This window comes from Bufo bufo, chromosome 2 (assembly GCF_905171765.1).
Source record: "Bufo bufo chromosome 2, aBufBuf1.1, whole genome shotgun sequence".
NCBI classification, from domain to species: domain Eukaryota; kingdom Metazoa; phylum Chordata; class Amphibia; order Anura; family Bufonidae; genus Bufo; species Bufo bufo.
In genome coordinates, this window is record NC_053390.1 from 302,507,524 (window position 1) to 302,527,484 (window position 19,961).

Below are 19,961 nucleotides of genomic sequence, written 5' to 3' on the forward strand. Positions count from 1 at the left end.
TGTGGAATGTGCAACAGTTCCATGCAAGAAAAAGCTTGTTTTGCGCAGGTTTTCTCTCCGAAAGGCATTAGGATTTTGAAAAGCCCATCCAAATGTATCATACTGTAAACTGGTTAAATTTTTGGTGCGGTATTCCACAATATCGATCTAACAATTTTGGAACCTATGGACATGGCCTAATGGTTTGGTGCATCAATGTTTGTTGACCTAGTTCTCTTGCGCCCTTGTGAGTCACCATGTAATGGGCGAATACCTAGCTTAGTAAGCAGCTTACACTGGCCACATATTTGGATGATAGATCAGTGGGTGGAGTCAAAAATATGTAGGTCTGTATCTACAAGAGTACAAGGGATGGCTATCTGTCACTTTATTTTCATTATATCTTTCTTGCTTTTTAGCTCAGTTCCATTAGGGCAGAGCTTTGACTTCAGTTTAGTCAAAGTGCCTTGTTTGAAGTAATCTGAGACGCACCTCCTAAATCATTATTGGTTGAGGCCAAGGGTAGGCCTTAGACTAGCCACTGTAGATAAACTGTAGTCAGAGATCGCAGCTCTGACCTAATGTAGCTAACCTAAAAAGCAGGAAAGATACTACAATCTGAATAAAATAAATAGCATATACTGTAGGTACTAACTTTTAAGCTTGGACGTACTCCCACAAAACTTTTTTTTCTCTGGCCGATTAAAAAGGTACATGATTGTAGTTATGAGTTATGCAATTCATTCTGCTCTCGGCTCTGCCATGTGACTGACACTCTCTCCAACTAACACCACATCTTGTGGATGACACAAGGCTTACCTGGATAGTGGATCCTTTGGGTTGCTATGGATGGAGATCAACACCTCTGGTTGTGAATCTGTGGGCAATGGCTCATGTGAGAAGAAACCTGTGGTAGCAAACTCAGGAGACTGAATACGTAGTTGATCAAGCAAAAGGTCACGGCTGGTAGATTTCATGCAGTACGACAAACCAAGCAGACAAATGTCACATGATGCAAACAACTGGCAAATGGCTGATTAAAAAGCCAAACACAAGTGCACACCAAGCACAATGCAAGAATTCTTTATTTCATTCCAACCATAACGCATATCGGAGTCCGGCCCCTTCTTCAGATGAATATGGATATAACAAGATATACAGTACAGACCAAAAGTTTGGACACACCTTCTCATTCAAAGAGTTTTCTTTATTTTCATGACTATGAAAATTGTAGATTCACACTGAAGGCATCAAAACTATGAATTAACACATGTGGAATTATATACATAACAAACAAGTGTGAAACAACTGAAAATATGTCATATTCTAGGTTCTTCAAAGTAGCCACCTTTTGCTTTGATTACTGCTTTGCACACTCTTGGCATTCTCTTGATGAGCTTCAAGAGGTAGTCCCCTGAAATGGTTTTCACTTCACAGGTGTGCCCTGTCAGGTTTAATAAGTGGGATTTCTTGCCTTATAAATGGGGTTGGGACCATCAGTTGCGTTGAGGAGAAGTTAGGTGGATACACAGCTGATAGTCCTACTGAATAGACTGTTAGAATTTGTATTATGGCAAGAAAAAAGCAGCTAAGTAAAGAAAAACGAGTGGCCATCATTACTTTAAGAAATGAAGGTCAGTCAGTCAGTCGAAAAATTGGGAAAACTTTGAAAGTAAGGGCTATTTGACCATGAAGGAGAGTGATGGGGTGCTGCGCCAGATGACCTGGCCTCCACAGTCACCGGACCTGAACCCAATCGAGATGGTTTGGGGTGAGCTGGACCGCAGAGTGAAGGCAAAAGGGCCAACAAGTGCTAAGCATCTCTGGGAACTCCTTCAAGACTGTTGGAAGACCATTTCAGGGGACTACCTCTTGAAGCTCACCAAGAGTGTGCAAAGCAGTAATCAAAGCAAAAGGTGGCTACTTTGAAGAACCTAGAATATGACATATTTTCTGTTGTTTCACACTTGTTTGTGTTGTATATAATTCCACATGTGTTAATTCATAGTTTTGATGCCTTCATAGTCATGAAAATAAAGAAAACTCTTTGAGAAGGTGTGTCCAAACTTTTGGTCTGTACTGTAGGTGAGAAAATGTTTGGGGAGGGGTTAATGACAAAAAAACACTGATGTGGTTTAAAATACATTCCAGATCGTGCTAATAAGGGCATAGTTGTGAAATAAATGTATTTAAGAAATTGTAAAAAACACAATAGCTCCTGCACTAATCAATCATTCAAAGTCTGTTGCTAGAAAGGAGGTGGGACACTCCGTTACATTTGGACAGAACGTGCATTGCTGTATTGGCCCAGAGTGTTGCTAATCTCCTAAGGAAAAAGCTTGCATATGTGCTTAAAGTTTCTGGTGCATACATGGTGCCTGATAGAATAGAAGGTTATACTTACCCTGCACTGCCGTTACAAGGGAGACAGCGGTGCAGTTAAACTAAGAAGAGGCCACGACCACTTCAAACAGGTGGTCAATATTGTATAACTGCACAACCCCTTTAATCAAAAACATTTTCTCTTCATTCAGGCCCAAGGATGCCAGTGTGTTCATCTTAAAAATCAACAACAATTTAGCGCCTCGTGTCTGTTTGTTACTGTAGGTGGAACTTGTTCAATTGGAATAATTGTAAATTCCAAACAATTGCTTGTGTAATGGATTCCTGCATGGCGATAGATACTATGTTTGATGCATCCATTTTTAACATTAAATCAATGTTTATTGACTTCCTGTCTACGACTCCTACTGGTCCAGCCAATGTACTGCAATTTACAAGTGCATTCCAATAAATAAATCACAATGGAAAAGGACCTGTTTGGAAAAGCAGATATTGAGAAAATTTTCGTCTGTAACATGGCTGGTAAAATTTTGGATTCTGTGCCCGATGGTATCACAGCATATGCATTTGCAGCTAAAACTGCCTTTCGACTTGTGTGTCCTTGTTCCCTAGGGTTATTTCTTTTTAACCTTTGTACTATGGTGTGCTTAACCCTTAGGATACCAGAGTTTTTTTCATTTTTGCGTTTTCATTTTTCTTCCCTGTCTTCCTAGAGCCATAACTTTATTTTTCCATTCACATATCGGTATGAGGGCTTGTTTTTTGCGGAACAAGTTGTACTTTCTAATGCCACAATTTATATTGCATACCATGTAGTGGGAAGTGGTAAAAAAAATTCCTCCACAGTCTTACGGGTTTTGTCCCTACGGCGTTCCCTATGCGGCAAAACTGAACTGTGCCCTTCCTTCTCTGGGTCAGTACGATTACAACAATAGCACATATGTATAGGTTTATTATGTTTAAATACAGAAAGAATAAACTAAAACTTTGAAAAAAAAAAAGTTTTTTTTTACATCACCATATTCTGACCCCCACAACTTTTTTATCGTTATGTCTGCTAAGCTGTGTGGGAACTCATTTATTGTGGGATCTGTAGTTTTTATTGATATTTTTTTCCGTTACATCATTCACCATATTGGAAAAATATTTTAATAGTACAGGTGTTTTCGGACGCGGTGATACCCATAGTGTTGTATGTTTTTTATTATTTATATGTTTATTTTTTCTAAAGAAAGGGGAGTGATTTAAAATTTTTCTATTTTTTTACATTTTCTATTTTTTTTTTTTTTTGTAACCCCTCTAGTAGGCTACAATGTCCACTACTTAGTTTTGTTTTTTTTGAGAATATTACTATACTCCCATGAGGTGTACAGTGTTGACCTCCCACCTACTGGCCTACATAGGAACTGCAGCTCTAATATGCCGGGTCTCATCAGAGAGACCCAGCCTATTAGAAATAATAAGCAACATCCCCAATCACCACACAGGGATGCCGGTCTTAACCCAGAAGCGTGCACTTTTACCCTTTGGACACAGCATTGAAAGACTGTAATTTCAGTGAATGGCATTATTGCCGGTTGCCGCTGGCCTCTGCTGTTTATAACAGTAGAGACCTGTCGGTTGTGGCGCCCGCTGCATGCACAAGCAAGCGCCATGTTTAAAGACCCCACCAGCGCCATACATGTATGGCGCTGGTAGCAAAGGGGTTAGTATGTTTTCCATACTGGTATGTGTGATAGGATAGGCCAATGGCTTCCAAGACAGTTTAGATTTTACTGTGGGACTCACTGTACGTAGTTATATACGAGATAGAACTGTGACCATAATTAACTGACTTATGCAATTTTTGGTGGTTAATTTGCAGGCTCTTTGCAAGGAGGGAGAATGTGTTTTTGTTTCTTTTTGAAACGCTGCTACATGGTCTACTTTTGGGAGAGAAAATCCAAGTTTACTACAATTGTGTCGGAGTCTCTGGAAAGGGACATTATTTTACACATACCTAACCAGGCCCACTTTTCCACCAAAACTGAAGTTAGTGGTGTAAAAATGCAAAAAGTCACAAGATTTTGTGCAAGTAAGTGCAAAAAGTTGCAAAAGCCCTATTTTGTGACTTTTTGAAGCCAGAATTCTGCCGTGAAGGATTGATAAATCAGGCCTTACAGTCGACCTTAATTCACTAGGGGATGCTAAAATTAAAAACAAAAAAACGTTATTCACACTTATTAAGTTTAAAACGTTGGGAGAAGTTGGACATTCAACAACAATTGCCAATCAGTGGTGATAGGAATGTTTACTGCGGGTAATGAAACAAATAAACTTGCAAAGCAAACAGTAACAATTGCGCCTCAGAGTTCAAACATGCGCTAATTGTACAAAAGAAAAGGGCTGGGCACTCACTATATCTAGTAGCCGTGGTGCTTTATTAATTAGAATCAATTATTATAATATTAAAAACTAGAGGTGGGACGAATCCAAATCCGAATCCGAAAAGGTTCTCGAATATATCGAATCTTTCGAATCTCGAATCCTACGAATCCTGTACATAATTGTGTGAACGCACGGTGTAAGAAACAAAGTCAGACCGCGTCAGTTTGTCTGAACCTCCACCTCCCAGTCACGGTCGCACCCTATATGACCGCGATGACCCCTGCTCCTATCACTACAAAACATACAGGGTAATACAGCGCCACATACCTCTTACATCCAGTGACGTCTCTTGTAGATGTTCTCTTTCCTCATCTTCTCCTTTCAGACCTTCAGACCAGACACCAGTTTTCAGCCATTTTTCATCTCTGCAGCTTGACAAAAAAAAAAAATATTAGTTTACTACTTTTCCATCATCCTCCCATCTTCTGGACAAATCATCCTAACACCCCCAATACTGTGCCGCTGTGCTCCCCAATACTATACTGCAGAAACTACCCCTGATAATACTAGTACCACACAGAGCCCCCCATATAAAATACCCCTTCTTTGTGGCCTCAGTAGATGCCCCCACAGTGCCACCCAATAATGTGCCAGTAAGTGTCCCCATAGATGCCCCCCTAATCATGTGCCAGTATCAAGTGCGGAGTGCCTCTCTCCTCCCCCCATGTGCCGGTATCATAGTGCCATCTCCCCCACAATGTGCCCGTATCATAGTGCCACCTCCCCCCATAATGTGCCCGTATCATAGTGCCATCTCCCCCCATAATGTGCCCGTATCATAGTGCCATCTCCCCCCATAATGTGCCCGTATCATAGTGCCATCTCCCCCCATAATGTGCCCGTATCATAGTGCCACCTCCCCCCATAATGTGCCCGTATCATAGTGCCTCCCCCAATGTGCCAGTATCATAGTGCCATCTCCCCCCATAATGTGCCCGTATCATAGTGCCACCTCCCCCCATAATGTGCCCGTATCATAGTGCCATCTCCCCCCATAATGTGCCCGTATCATAGTGCCATCTCCCCCCATAATGTGCCCGTATCATAGTGCCTCCCCCAATGTGCCAGTAGTATCATAGTGCCTCTCACCTCTCCCCCTGGCATTCACAGACCCCCCCACCCCATAACGGTGCCATCCACAGACCCCCCCCCACCCCATATAACGGTGCCATCCACAGACCCCCCCCCCACCCCATAACAGTGCCATCCACAGACCCCCCCCTACCCCATAACAGTGCCATCCACAGACCCCCCCACCCCATAAAAGTGCCATCCACAGACCCCCCCCACCCCATAACAGTGCCATCCACAGACCCCCCCCACCCCATAACAGTGCCATCCACAGACCCCCCCATCCTATAACAGTGCCATCCCCACCCCATAACAGTGCCATCCACAGACCTCCCCCCACCCCATAACAGTGCCATCCACAGACCCCGCCCACCCCATTACAGTGCCATCCACAGACCCCCCCCACCCCATAACAGTGCCATCCACAGACCCCCCCACCCCATAACAGTGCCATCCACAGACCCCCCATCCTATAACAGTGCCATCCACACCCCATAACAGTGCCATCCACACCCCATAACAGTGCCATCCACAGACCCCCGCACCCCATAACAGTGCCATCCACAGACCCCCCCCACCCCATAACAGTGCCATCCACAGACCCCCCCACCCCATAACAGTGCCATCCACAGACCCCCCCACCCCTTAACAGTGTCATCCACAGACCCTCCCATTGCCGCTCCAGTAGTTATATAATGTGTAATTGTGATTAATAATCATGCCCCCTCTGTGTGTAGTATTACATTCAATAAATCTTACTTACAGCCGGCTACTGCTATCGTAACAGGCCGGCCGGGCAGACGAGCGGCAGCGTCACTGACTGACGTCACCTGCCTGAGCCGCCTGCTTTATGAATGAAGCGGCGCAAGCAGGTGACGTCAGTCAGTGACGCTGCCGCTCGTCTGCCCGGCCGGCCTGTTACGATAGCAGTACTAGCCCTGTAAGTAAGATTTATTGAATGTAATACTACAGACAGAGGGGGCAGCATGATTATTAATCACAATTACACATTATATAACTACTGGAGCGGAGGGGCCGGAGCACAGTGAACGCACCGGCCCCCAGCTCCGCCTCCCAGTCCCTCCCACCAGATTCGTCGGATTCGTTTCAGGCAAATTACGTCTGGATTCGAGTCCACGAATCCCACGAATCCAGCAAGATTCGAGGGATTCGTGGATTCGACGAATCCCCCGTCCCATCTCTATTAAAAACACATATTCTAACACACATTCATACACATCAATAATAGTATCTAAAATATAATCACTGTAACACAATGGTAAAAGGACCTATTTGATATATATAAAAGTCAGATATGATCAGTAATTCGCATATGACCAATAATCCGGATATGTGGAGGATGAAAACAGCGCTAATTGTCACCACTGATGAAAGCTGTAGCGCACTATGAGGTTTAATTCACACCCCTCTGCGCTAGAGCAGCCTTTTAGAACCTACAACAACTGACTCTGTGCACATCCAAACTGTAGTGTGGCACATGAATAGCAGAGACTCCACTCTTGCTGACTAAGGCCTCATGCACACGACCGTTGTTTTGGTCCGCATCCGAGCCGCAGTTTTTACGGCTCGGATGTGGACCCATTCACTTCAATGGGGCCGCAAAAGATGCGGACAGCACTCTATGTGCTGTCCGCATCTGTTGCTCCGTTCCGTGGTCAGCAACAAAATATAACCTGTCCTATTCTTGTCCGTTTTGCGGACATAAATAGGCAGTTATATCAATGGCTGTCCATGCTGTTCCGCAAATTGCGGAACGCACACAGACGCCATCCGTGTTTTGTGGATCCGCAGTTTGCGGACCGCAAAACACACAACGGTCATGTGCATGAGGGCTAATGATGCACCTGGAGCTAAGCTAAAACAAACTGATCGTCGGTGAAGGGTTAAATGAACTATCCCTGCCGCTAAATGTTCATTGTAGGTAGTTACAAAGGCTACTTTCACACTGGCGTTTCTGGGTCCGCTTGTGAAATCCGTTTCAGGGCTCTTACAAATGGCCCAAAATTGATCAGTTAAGCCCCAATACATTCTGAATGGATAAGGATCCGTTCAGAATGCATCACTTTGGCTGCGTTTGGTCTCCGTTACGTTTTTTAGACGGTCACTAAAGCCTAACGGATCCGTCCTGACTTACAATGTAAGGGTCCATTCACACATCCGTGTGTGTTTTACGGATCCGCAAAACACGGACAGCGGCAATGTGCGTTCCGCATTTTGCGAACCGCACATTGCCGGCACTAAGAGAATATACCTATTCTTGTCCGCTATTGCGGACAAGAATAGGACATGTTCTATTTTTTTTAGGATCGGAATTGCGGACCCGGAAGTGCGGGTCCGCATTTACGGATCGGGGCCGCACGTCGTGCGGCCCCATAGAAATGTATGGGTCCGCAATTCCGTTCCGCAAAATGCGGAATGGGATTGCGGATGTGTGAATGGAGCCTTAAGTCAATGGTGACTGATCCGTTTTTCACTGACACAATATGGTGCAATTAAGTCAAGATGGATCAGTTTTGACTTTGCATTATTCATTTAAAAAAAAGTCTAACGGATACAAGCGTTTGCATTATTCGTGCAGATCTGTCTGTGCAGATACAAGACGGATCCGCACAAAACGCGAGTGTGAAAGTAGCCTAACTATGCTATTCGCTCACTATGCTGAGGCTCAATGCGTTTCTTATCACAATCATCAGGAGCCCTACACTGGAAGCATAGTGTAATCTATTTCAACATAAATCGCGCTACACCCTACATGTATGGAGGCAGCGCTCCGGCACTAGTGCGGCCACCAAAACACAGGGCATTTAAATCTGTGTCCGCAATTGCAGACAAGATTAGGCATTTTCTATTAAGTGCCGGCGATGTGCGGTCCGCAAAATGTGGAACGCACATCGCCGGTGTCCGTGTTTTGCGTGGATCCGCAAAACACACACTGACGTGTGAATGGAGCCTAAGGGTTACTTTAGCTCAAAAGAAGGGCTTTCCCCCCGAAAGGCTATCCACCAGAGATTAAATTACTGGATTGGAGGAGCATCACCCACAATTCATTATGGCCTATCCATTACTGGCATATTATATTAGCCCCAGATGTATACATCAGTGGGGATACAGCCACCCACCTACAATATTCCCTTAGGATTTGGATATTCCCTACTTTGGGAGGGTATCGGCAAACACAATCCCCCTATATGATTTAATACATCACATGTCAAAGGTTGGTTACAAAAAGCAGGTAAAGGATATATGCTCATTTAGACCACTGGGACGTATGGTTTTCAGACGAAATATCCATTGTGCTTCTTTCTTCAAAAGGTCCCGGTCAAAGTCACCACCCCTAGGGCATGACTTGATGACCTCAATGCCTTGAAACTTAATCACATGTGGGTCCCGATTGTGGCATTCAACCACATGCCTGGCGACCGACGTATCTGCTTCGTTCCTGACATCATTAAGATGTTCACCAATTCTCCTCCTAAATTGTCTTGTGGTTTTCCCCACATATTGAATTCCACAGGCACAAGTTATCAGTAATACCAGACCCACAGTTCTGCAACTGATAAAAGTCCTGATGTAATATATGGTACCTGTACTTGTGCTTTGAAAAGTGCTACGTTTTTTTATGGCAACGCATGCAATGCAGCCACTGCAACGGTACGTACCACGCATCGATTCAGTTAACCAATTCGGGGTACGAGGAATAGGTTCATGAAAACTGTGGATCAAACGGTCCTTTATATTCCTGCCTCGCCAATACGTGATCGCTGGAATATCCACCACCAGGTGTCCATTTTCTGGATCCAGGAGCGGACACAGACAGCAGAGGGCCTCTGTGCAAAGAATGTGCCTGGGCCCCCTCCCCTCCAAGCCAAGTTCTCAACATAACCAATTTAGTCCTAACATTACTTATAGCAATACAAAACATACAGGGTAAGGCCTCATGCACACGACAGTGTTTTTTCACTGTCACTGATTTGGCTTCAGTGGTCCGTGTCCGATTTTGCTTCAGTTGTGTTTCCTTGTGTCTTCCTTTTTTTTTGTCTGACAGGGGAAAAAAAGGGAAAGTTAATAAAAAGTGTAGTTTTATTGCACCAAGGTCTTGTAGAAAAAAACGGACACGGACACAGATGACATACCATTTTATTTATTTTTTTGATGAACCCATTGACTTGAATGGGTCCGTCCTCCGTTTTCCACTGACAAGAATAGGACAGGTTATATTTTTTTGACGGACTGGAATCACGGACGCGGAGAAAAAACGGAGGACTATCAGTTTTTTTTCACAGCTCTATAGAAATGAATGGGACCTCCGCTAAACTGTGAAAAATGACGGAACGGACGCGGATGCACACAACGGTCGTGTGCATGAGGCCTAAGGCTACTTTCACACCTGCGGCACTACGCTCCAGCCACCTGATGCGGCAAAGAATGCAAGGAATCGGCCGGACACAAACTCAGGCATGCAGCGGTTTGAGTCCCACTGATTCTCTGCATTTTTGCCAGATTGTGACCGATCTCTGTCAGACCCCATTATAGTTAATGTGGCCGGCAGACATTCTGTCTGCATCCAGCAGTGCTGGACCAGTGAATTCCAGCAGGCTGTTCTCTGCTGGAACAGCCTGCCAGAATCACTAACTCAGATGTGAAGGTAGCCTAATACAGGTCCACATACCTCTTACATCCAGTGACGTCTTCTTTGATGTAGATGTGCTCTGTCCTAATCTTCTTCTTTCAGACAACACCGCCATGATGATTTTTTAGGGACAGTGCTAGGAAAGACTTTATTGTGCTGAAAAAACGATTTACAAGTTCAGGGAAAGATTATTCAAGGTGTAAGGAAAGGAAAGGAGGGCATCATTTACACTATAAAAGGAGAACAGGGTGCAATAGGAGAATGTACAGCCTGGGTAATAGGAGCGATTCTATTACACCTTGCTGCACTTATTGGGGATCCAAATTGCTATTATACTGCTGCTTTTAGGTTTGCACTAGATGATACATTTGTATTTCCAGCAAACCTTGCTTGTTATTGGGGTGCAAGTGCTGTGTTGCAGGATATATTTATAGGAAATATACGTACGTCATATTAACCGCTTTGCGGTGTATTTAAACTATTCTACAGTTTCTTTTGGGGTGTACAGTCGTGGCCAAAGGTTTTGAGAATGACACAAATATTAGTTTTCACAAAGTTTGCTGCTAAACTGCTTTTAGATCTTTGTTTCAGTTGTTTCTGTGATGTAGTGAAATATAATTACACGCACTTCATACGTTTCAAAGGCTTTTATCGACAATTACATGACATTTATGCAAAGAGTCAGTATTTGCAGTGTTGGCCCTTCTTTTTCAGGACCTCTGCAATTCGACTGGGCATGCTCTCAATCAACTTCTGGGCCAATTCCTGACTGATAGCAACCCATTCTTTCATAATCACTTCTTGGAGTTTGTCAGAATTAGTGGGTTTTTGTTTGTCCATCCGCCTCTTGAGGATTGACCACAAGTTCTCAATGGGATTGAGATCTGGGGAGTTTCCAGGCCATGGACTCAAAATGTCAATCTGTTGTTGGATTGTTGGAAGAAGTTGCTGTTGGAGGGTGTTTTGGTACCATTCTTTATTCATGGCTGTGTTTTTGGGCAAAATTGTGAGTGAGCCCACTCCCTTGGATGAGAAGCAACTAGGGATGAGCGAACCCGAACTGTATAGTTCAGGTTCGTACCGAATTTTGGGGTGTCCGTGACACGGACCCGAACCCGAACATTTTCATAAAAGTCCGGGTTCGAGTTTGGTGTTTGGCGCTTTCTTGGCGCTTTTTGAAAGGCTGCAAAGCAGCCAATCAACAAGCGTCATACTACTTGCCCCAAGAGGCCATCACAGCCTTGCCTACTATTGGCATGGCTGTGATTGGCCAGTGCAGCATGTGACCCAGCCTCTATATAAGCTTGGGTCACGTAGCGCTGCACGTCACTCTGCTGATACAAATGTAGGGAGAGGTTGCAGCTGCGACGTTAGGGCGAGATTAGGCAGATTAACTCCTCCAAAAGACTTCATTCAGTGATCGATCTACAGCTGTGGATCATTGAACTGCTGCTATTCAATTGCTCAGTGTTTTTAGGCTGCCGAGAGTGTTTTTCAGTCAATTTTTTTCTGGGGTGATCGGCGGCCATTTTGTGGCTTGTGGTGCGCCACCAAGTACATTTAACCATCAATAGTGTGGTTATTTTTTGCTATATCCTACATCAGGGTCAAGCTGTCATCAAGTGCATTTAACCATCAATAGTGTGGTTATTTTTTGGCCATACACTACATCAGGGGCAAGCTGAGCCTGTCCCCCAAGTGCATTTAACCATCAATAGTGTGGTTATTTTTTGGCCATATACTACATCAGGGGCAAGCTGACCTTGTCACCCAAGTGCATTTAACCATCAATAGTGTGGTTATTTTTTGCTATATCCTACATCAGGGTCAAGCTGTCATCAAGTGCATTTAACCATCAATAGTGTGGTTATTTTTTGGCCATACACTACATCAGGGGCAAGCTGAGCCTGTCCCCCAAGTGCATTTAACCATCAATAGTGTGGTTATTTTTTGGCCATATACTACATCAGGGGCAAGTTGAGCCTGTCACCCAGCGCCTAAAAAATAGGCCTCACATTTATATTCATCCAAATCTGTCATTACTGTTTTAGCTGGTCAAGTTATTTTTAGTGTCCGTCTGTAATGACCGACGTCACGCACAGGGAGGAAAACAGGGAAAGCCCTGCCAAAGGGAGAGGGAACGGTGGTGACCCCTAACTCACCTTGAGGCTGGCACCTGACTGCCCTGACGTCCCTAGACGGGTTCCTCACCCGTGCGGCGATCACGTGCCTAAACCCTGGCTTTCCCTAATATGAGCCCTAGATAGTGAACGGGCCGGTGGGATCGCTAGTCCGCACCACTATCACTAAGAGGGAAACACCAGGGAGAGGACAGACAAAACAGACAAACACATACACCCAGGTGGGCGACCACAATAGACCAAAAAGGTCCAACAGGGATCCAGAGGGTAGCGTTCTGGACCAACTACCAGAGAACGCAGCAACACAGCTCCAGAAGGTCAGAATAGATGTCCAGGCAGGAAGCTCTATCTCTGGCAACCAGAGAAGTGTAAGAGAGGAATATAAGGAAGTCTGGGAGTGCTGGACAAGGAACAGCTGAGGAGAAGGAGCTACGGATCCCTGAGTGAGCCAAAAGGGTTTGCAAAGCAAACCCAGAAAGCTACCATAAGGAAAACAGCCCTATCTTAAATAGAGCGTGCAGCCAACCGCTGCGACTTTCTGACCCCGGGTATAACGGAGTCAGGCGTGGTTCTCGATACCCTCGTGACACCGTCAAAGCACAGTTTTTGTTCTGGGTTGAAAAACAATTCCCAATTTTGCAATTCTCAAAATTAGTGGTTTCTGCTGTATCAGGCCTACTTTAAATCTATCCCTAAAAGGGTAGATTAGATTCAAGGTGCTGATAGGGTCATTCTCAAGAACTTCACACACACGCTACAGTGCAGATCCAAGTCTAATTCTGTGATTAAACGTATACCTGTCACCCAGCGCCTAAAAAATAGGCCTCACATTTATATTCATCCAAATCTGTCATTACTGTTTTAGCTGGTCAAGTTATTTAGTGTCCGTCAAAGCACAGTTTTTGTTCTGGGTTGAAAAACAATTCCCAATTTTGCAATTCTCAAAATTAGTGGTTTCTGCTGTATCAGGCCTACTTTAAATCTATCCCTAAAAGGGTAAATTAGATTCAAGGTGCTGATAGGGTCATTCTCAAGAACTTCACACACACGCTACAGTGCAGATCCAAGTCTAATTCTGTGATTAAACGTATACCTGTCACCCAGCGCCTAAAAAATAGGCCTCACATTTATATTCATCCAAATCTGTCATTACTGTTTTAGCTGGTCAAGTTATTTAGTGTCCGTCAAAGCACAGTTTTTGTTCTGGGTTGAAAAACAATTCCCAATTTTGCAATTCTCAAAATTAGTGGTTTCTGCTGTATCAGGCCTACTTTAAATCTATCCCTAAAAGGGTAAATTAGATTCAAGGTGCTGATAGGGTCATTCTCAAGAACTTCACACACACGCTACAGTGCAGATCCAAGTCTAATTCTGTGATTAAACGTATACCTGTCACCCAGCGCCTAAAAAATAGGCCTCACATTTATATTCATCCAAATCTGTCATTACTGTTTTAGCTGGTCAAGTTATTTAGTGTCCGTCAAAGCACAGTTTTTGTTCTGGGTTGAAAAACAATTCCCAATTTTGCAATTCTAAAAATTAGTGGTTTCTGCTGTATCAGGCCTACTTTAAATCTATCCCTAAAAGGGTAGATTAGATTCAAGGTGCTGATAGGGTCATTCTCAAGAACTTCACACACACGCTACCGTGCATCTCCAAGTCTAATTCTGTCCGTAAACGTATACCTGTCACCCAGCGCCTAAATAATAGGCCTCAAATTTGTATTCAGCTAAATCTGTCATTACTGGTGTGCCTGTATTAGTGTAATACGGTACCTAAATAGATAGCCAGATAGTGTTAGGTGTCTGTAAAAAAAAGGCCTGATTTTGAATTCAATACATTGGCCCGAATAATATTTTTATTATTGTGGTGAACGGTCACAATGAGGAAAACATCTAGTAAGGGACGCGGACATGGTCGTGGTGGTGTTAGTGGACCCTCTGGTGCTGGGTGAGGAAGTGGCCGTTCTGCCACAGCCACACGTCCTAGTGTACCAACTACCTCAGGTCCCAGTAGCCGCCAGAATTTACAGGGATATTTGGTGGGGCTCAATGCCGTTCTAAGGATGGTAAGGCATGAGCAGGTACAGGCATTAGTCAATTGGGTGGCCGACAGTGCATCCAGCACGTTCACATTATCTCCCACCCAGTCTTCTGCAGAAAGCGCACAGATGGCGCATGAAAACCAAGCCCATCAGTCTGTCACATCACCCCCATGCATATCAGGGAAACTGTCTGAGCCTCAAGTTATGCAGCAGTCTCTTATGTTGTTTGAAGACTCTGCTGGCAGGGTTTCCCAAGGGCATCCACCTAGCCCTTCCCCAGGGGTGGAAGAGATAGAATGCACTAACGCACAACCACTTATGTTTCCTGATGATGAGGACATGGGAATACCACCTCAGCACGTCTCTGATGATGACGAAATACAGGTGCCAACTGCTGCGTCTTTCTGCAGTGTGCAGACTGAACAGGAGGTCAGGGATCAAGACTGGGTGGAAGACGATTCAGGGAACGATGAGGTCCTAGACCCCACATGGAATGAAGGTCGTGCCACTGACTTTCACATTTCGGAGGAAGAGGCAGTGGTGAGACCGAGCCAACAGCGTAGCAAAAGACAAAGAGTGAGCAGTGGGCAAAAGCAGAACACCCGCCGCCAAGAGACTCCGCCTGCTACTGACCGCCGCCATCTGGGACCGAGCACACCAAAGGCAGCTTCAAGGAGTTCCCTGGCATGGCACTTCTTCAAACAATGTGCTGACGACAAGACCCGAGTGGTTTGCACGCTGTGCCATCAGAGCCTGAAGCGAGGCATTAACGTTCTGAACCTTAGCACAACCTGCATTACCAGGCACCTGCATGCAAAGCATGAACTGCAGTGGAGTAAACACCTTAAAAACAAGGAAGTCACTCAGGCTCCCCCAGCTACCTCTTCTGCTGCTGCCGCCTCGGCCTCTTCTGCTGCTGCCGCCACCTCGGCCTCTTCCTCCGCCTCTGGAGGAACGTTGGCACCTGCCGCCCAGCAAACATGGGATGTACCACCAACACCACCACCTGCGTCACCAAGCATCTCAACCATGTCACACGGCAGCGTTCAGCTCTCCATCTCACAAACATTTGAGAGAAAGCGTAAATTCCCACCTAGCCACCCTCGATCCCTGGCCCTGAATGCCAGCATTTCTAAACTACTGGCCTATGAAATGCTGTCATTTAGGCTGGCGGACACAGACAGCTTCAAACAGCTCATGTCGCTTGCTGTCCCACAGTATGTTGTTCCCAGCCGGCACTACTTCTCCAAGAGAGCCGTGCCTTCCCTGCACAACCAAGTATCCGATAAAATCAAGTGTGCACTGCGCAACGCCATCTGTGGCAAGGTCCACCTAACCACAGATACGTGGACCAGTAAGCACGGCCAGGGACGCTATATCTCCCTAACTGCACACTGGGTAAATGTAGTGGCGGCTGGGCCCCAGGCAGAGAGCTGTTTGGCGCACGTCCTTCCGCCGCCAAGGATCGCAGGGCAACATTCTTTGCCTCCTGTCTCCTCCTCCTCCTACTCAGCTTCCTCCTCCTCTTCTTCCACCTGCTCATCCAATCAGCCACACACCTTCACCACCAACTTCAGCACAGCCCGGGGCAAACGTCAGCAGGCCGTTCTGAAACTCATATGTTTGGGGGACAGGCCCCACACCGCACAGGAGTTGTGGGGGGGGGGGTATAGAACAACAGACCGACGAGTGGTTGCTGCCGGTGAGCCTCAAGCCCGGCCTGGTGGTGTGCGATAATGGGCAAAATCTCGTTGCAGCTCTGGGACTAGCCGGTTTGACGCACATCCCTTGCCTGGTGCATGTGCTGAATTTGGCGGTGCAGAAGTTCATTCACAACTACCCCGACATGTCAGAGCTGCTGCATAAAGTGCTGGCCGTCTGTTCGCGCTTCCGGCGTTCACATCCTGCCGCTGCTCGCTTGTCTGCACTACAGCGTAACTTCGGCCTTCCCGCTCACCGCCTCATATGCGACGTGCCCACCAGGTGGAACTCCACCTTGCACATGCTGGACAGACTGTGCGAGCAGCAGCAGGCCATAGTGGAGTTTCAGCTGCAGCACGCACGGGTCAGTCGCACTGCGGAACAGCACCACTTCACCACCAATGACTGGGCCTCCATGCGAGACCTGTGTGACCTGTTGCGCCGTTTCGAGTACTCCACCAACATGGCCAGTGGCGATGACGCCGTTATCAGCGTTACAATACCACTTCTATGTCTCCTTGAGAAAACACTTAGGGCGATGGTGGAAGAGGAGGTGGCCCAGGAGGAGGAGGAGGAAGAGGGGTCATTTTTAGCACTTTCAGGCCAGTCTCTTCGAAGTGACTCAGAGGGAGGTTTTTTGCAACAGCAGAGGCCAGGTACAAATGTGGCCAGACAGGGCCCACTACTGGAGGACGAGGAGGACGAGGACGAGGTGGAGGAGGATGAGGATGAAGCAGGTTCACAGCGGGCTGGCACCCAACGCAGCTCGGGCCCATCACTGGTGCGTGGCTGGGGGGAAACGCAGGACGATGACGATACGCCTCCCACAGAGGACAGCTTATCCTTACCTCTGGGCAGCCTGGCACACATGAGCGACTACATGCTGCAGTGCCTGCGCAACGACAGCAGAGTTGCCCACATTTTAACGTGTGCGGACTACTGGGTTGCCACCCTGCTGGATCCACTGTACAAAGACAATGTGCCCACCTTACTTCATGCACTGGAGCGTGACAGTAAGATGCGCGAGTACAAGCGCACGTTGGTAGACGCGCTACTGAGAGCATTCCCAAATGTCACAGGGGAACAAGTGGAAGCCCAAGGCGAAGGCAGAGGAGGAGCAAGAGGTCGCCAACGCAGCTGTGTCACGGCCAGCTCCTCTGAGGGCAGGGTTAGCATGGCAGAGATGTGGAAAAGTTTTGTCACCACGCCGCAGCTAACTGCACCACCACCTGATACGGAACGTGTTAGCAGAAGGCAACATTTCAATAACATGGTGGAACAGTACCTGTGCACACCCCTCCACGTACAAGCTGACGTTCATAAAAATGAACCAGGCATGGATCGCACAGGACCTGTCCATCCTTTGTGCAGATTAGACATTAACTACCTCCCCTTAACAATATATTATTGTACTCCAGGGCACTTCCTCATTCAATCCTATTTTTATTTTCATTTTACCATTATATTGCGGGGCAACCCAAAGTTGAATGAACCTCTCCTCTGTCTGGGTGCCGGGGCCTAAAAATATCTGACAGTGGCCTGTTCCAGTGGTGGGTGACATGAAGCCTGATTCTCTGCTATGACATGAAGAATGATTCTCTGCTGACATGAAGCCTGAATCTCTGTTATGGGACCTCTCTCCTCTGCCTGGGTGCCTGGGCCTAAATATGTGACAATGGACTGTTCCAGTGGTGGGTGACGTGAAGCCTGATTCTCTGCTATGACATGAAGACTGATTCTCTGCTGACATGAAGCCTGAATCTCTGTTATGGGACCTCTCTCCTCTGTCTGGGTGTCGGGGCCTAAAAATATCTGACAGTGGCCTGTTCCAGTGGTGGGTGACGTGAAGCCTGATTCTCTGCTATGACATGAAGACTGATTCTTTGCTGACATGAAGCCAGATTCTCTGTTACGAGACCTCTCTCCTCTGCCTGGGTGCCTGGGCCTAAATATCTGACAATGGACTGTTCCAGTGTTGGGTGACGTAAAGCCTGATTCTCTGCTATGACATGCAGACTGATTCTCTGCTGACATGAAGCCAGATTCTCTGTTACAGGACCTCTATCCTCTGCCTGGGTGCCTGGGCCTAAATATCTGACAATGGACTGTTCCAGTGTTGGGTGACGTAAAGCATGATTCTCTGCTATGACATGCAGACTGATTCTCTGCTGACATGAAGCCTGAATCTCTGTTATGGGACCTCTCTCCTCTGTCTGGGTGCCGGGGCCTAAAAATATCTGACAGTGGCCTGTTCCAGTGGTGGGTGACGTGAAGCCTGATTCTCTGCTATGACATGAAGACTGATTCTTTGCTGACATGAAGCCAGATTCTCTGTTACGGGACCTCTCTCCTCTGCCTGGGTGCCTGGGCCTAAATATCTGACAATGGACTGTTCCAGTGTTGGGTGACATAAAGCATGATTCTCTGCTAGGACATGCAGACTGATTCTCTGCTGACATGAAGCCAGATTCTCTGTTACGGGACCTCTCTCCTCTGCCTGGGTGCCTGGGCCTAAATATCTGACAATGGACTGTTCCAGTGTTGGGTGACGTAAAGCATGATTCTCTGCTAGGACATGCAGACTGATTCTCTGCTGACATGAAGCCAGATTCTCTGTTACGGGACCTCTCTCCTCTGCCTGGGTGCCTGGGCCTAAATATCTGACAATGGACTGTTCCAGTGTTGGGTGACGTAAAGCATGATTCTCTGCTAGGACATGCAGACTGATTCTCTGCTGACATGAAGCCAGATTCTCTGTTACGGGACCTCTCTCCTCTGCCTGGGTGCCGGGGCCTAAATATATGACAATGGACTGTTACAGTGGTGGGTGACGTGAAGCCAGATTCTCTGCTATGGCATGAAGAGACTGATTCTCTGCTGACGTGAAGCCAGATTCTCTGCTATGGGACCTCTCTCCAATTGATATTGGTTAATTTTTATTTATTTTATTTTTATTTTTATTCATTTCCCTATCCACATTTGTTTGCAGGGGATTTACCTACATGTTGCTGCCTTTTGCAGCCCTCTAGCTCTTTCCTGGGCTGTTTTACAGCCATTTTAGTGCCCAAAAGTTCGGGTCCCCATTGACTTCAATGGGGTTCGGGTCCGGGACGAAGTTCTCGAACCCAAACATTCAGGTGTTCGCTCAACTCTAGAAGCAACCCCACACATGAATGGTTTCAGGATGCTTTACTGTTGGCATGACACAGGACTGATTGTAGCGCTCACCTTTTCTTCTCTGGACAAGCCTTTTTCCAGATGCCCTAAACAATCGAAAAGAGGCTTCATCGGAGAATATGACTTTGCCCCAGTCCTCAGCAGTCCATTCACCATACTTTCAGCAGAAGATCAATCTGTCCCTGATGTTTTTTTTGGAGAGAAGTGGCTTCTTTTCTGGCCTTCTTGACACCAGGCCATCTTCCAAAAGTCTTCGCCTCACTGTGCGTGCAGATGCGCTCACACCTGCCTGCTGCCATTCCTGAGCAAGCTCTGCACTGGTGGCACTCCGATCCCGCAGCTGAATCCTCTTTAGGAGACGATCCTGGCGCTTGCTGGACTTTCTTCGACGCCCTGAAGCCTTCTTAACAAGAATTGAACCTCTTTC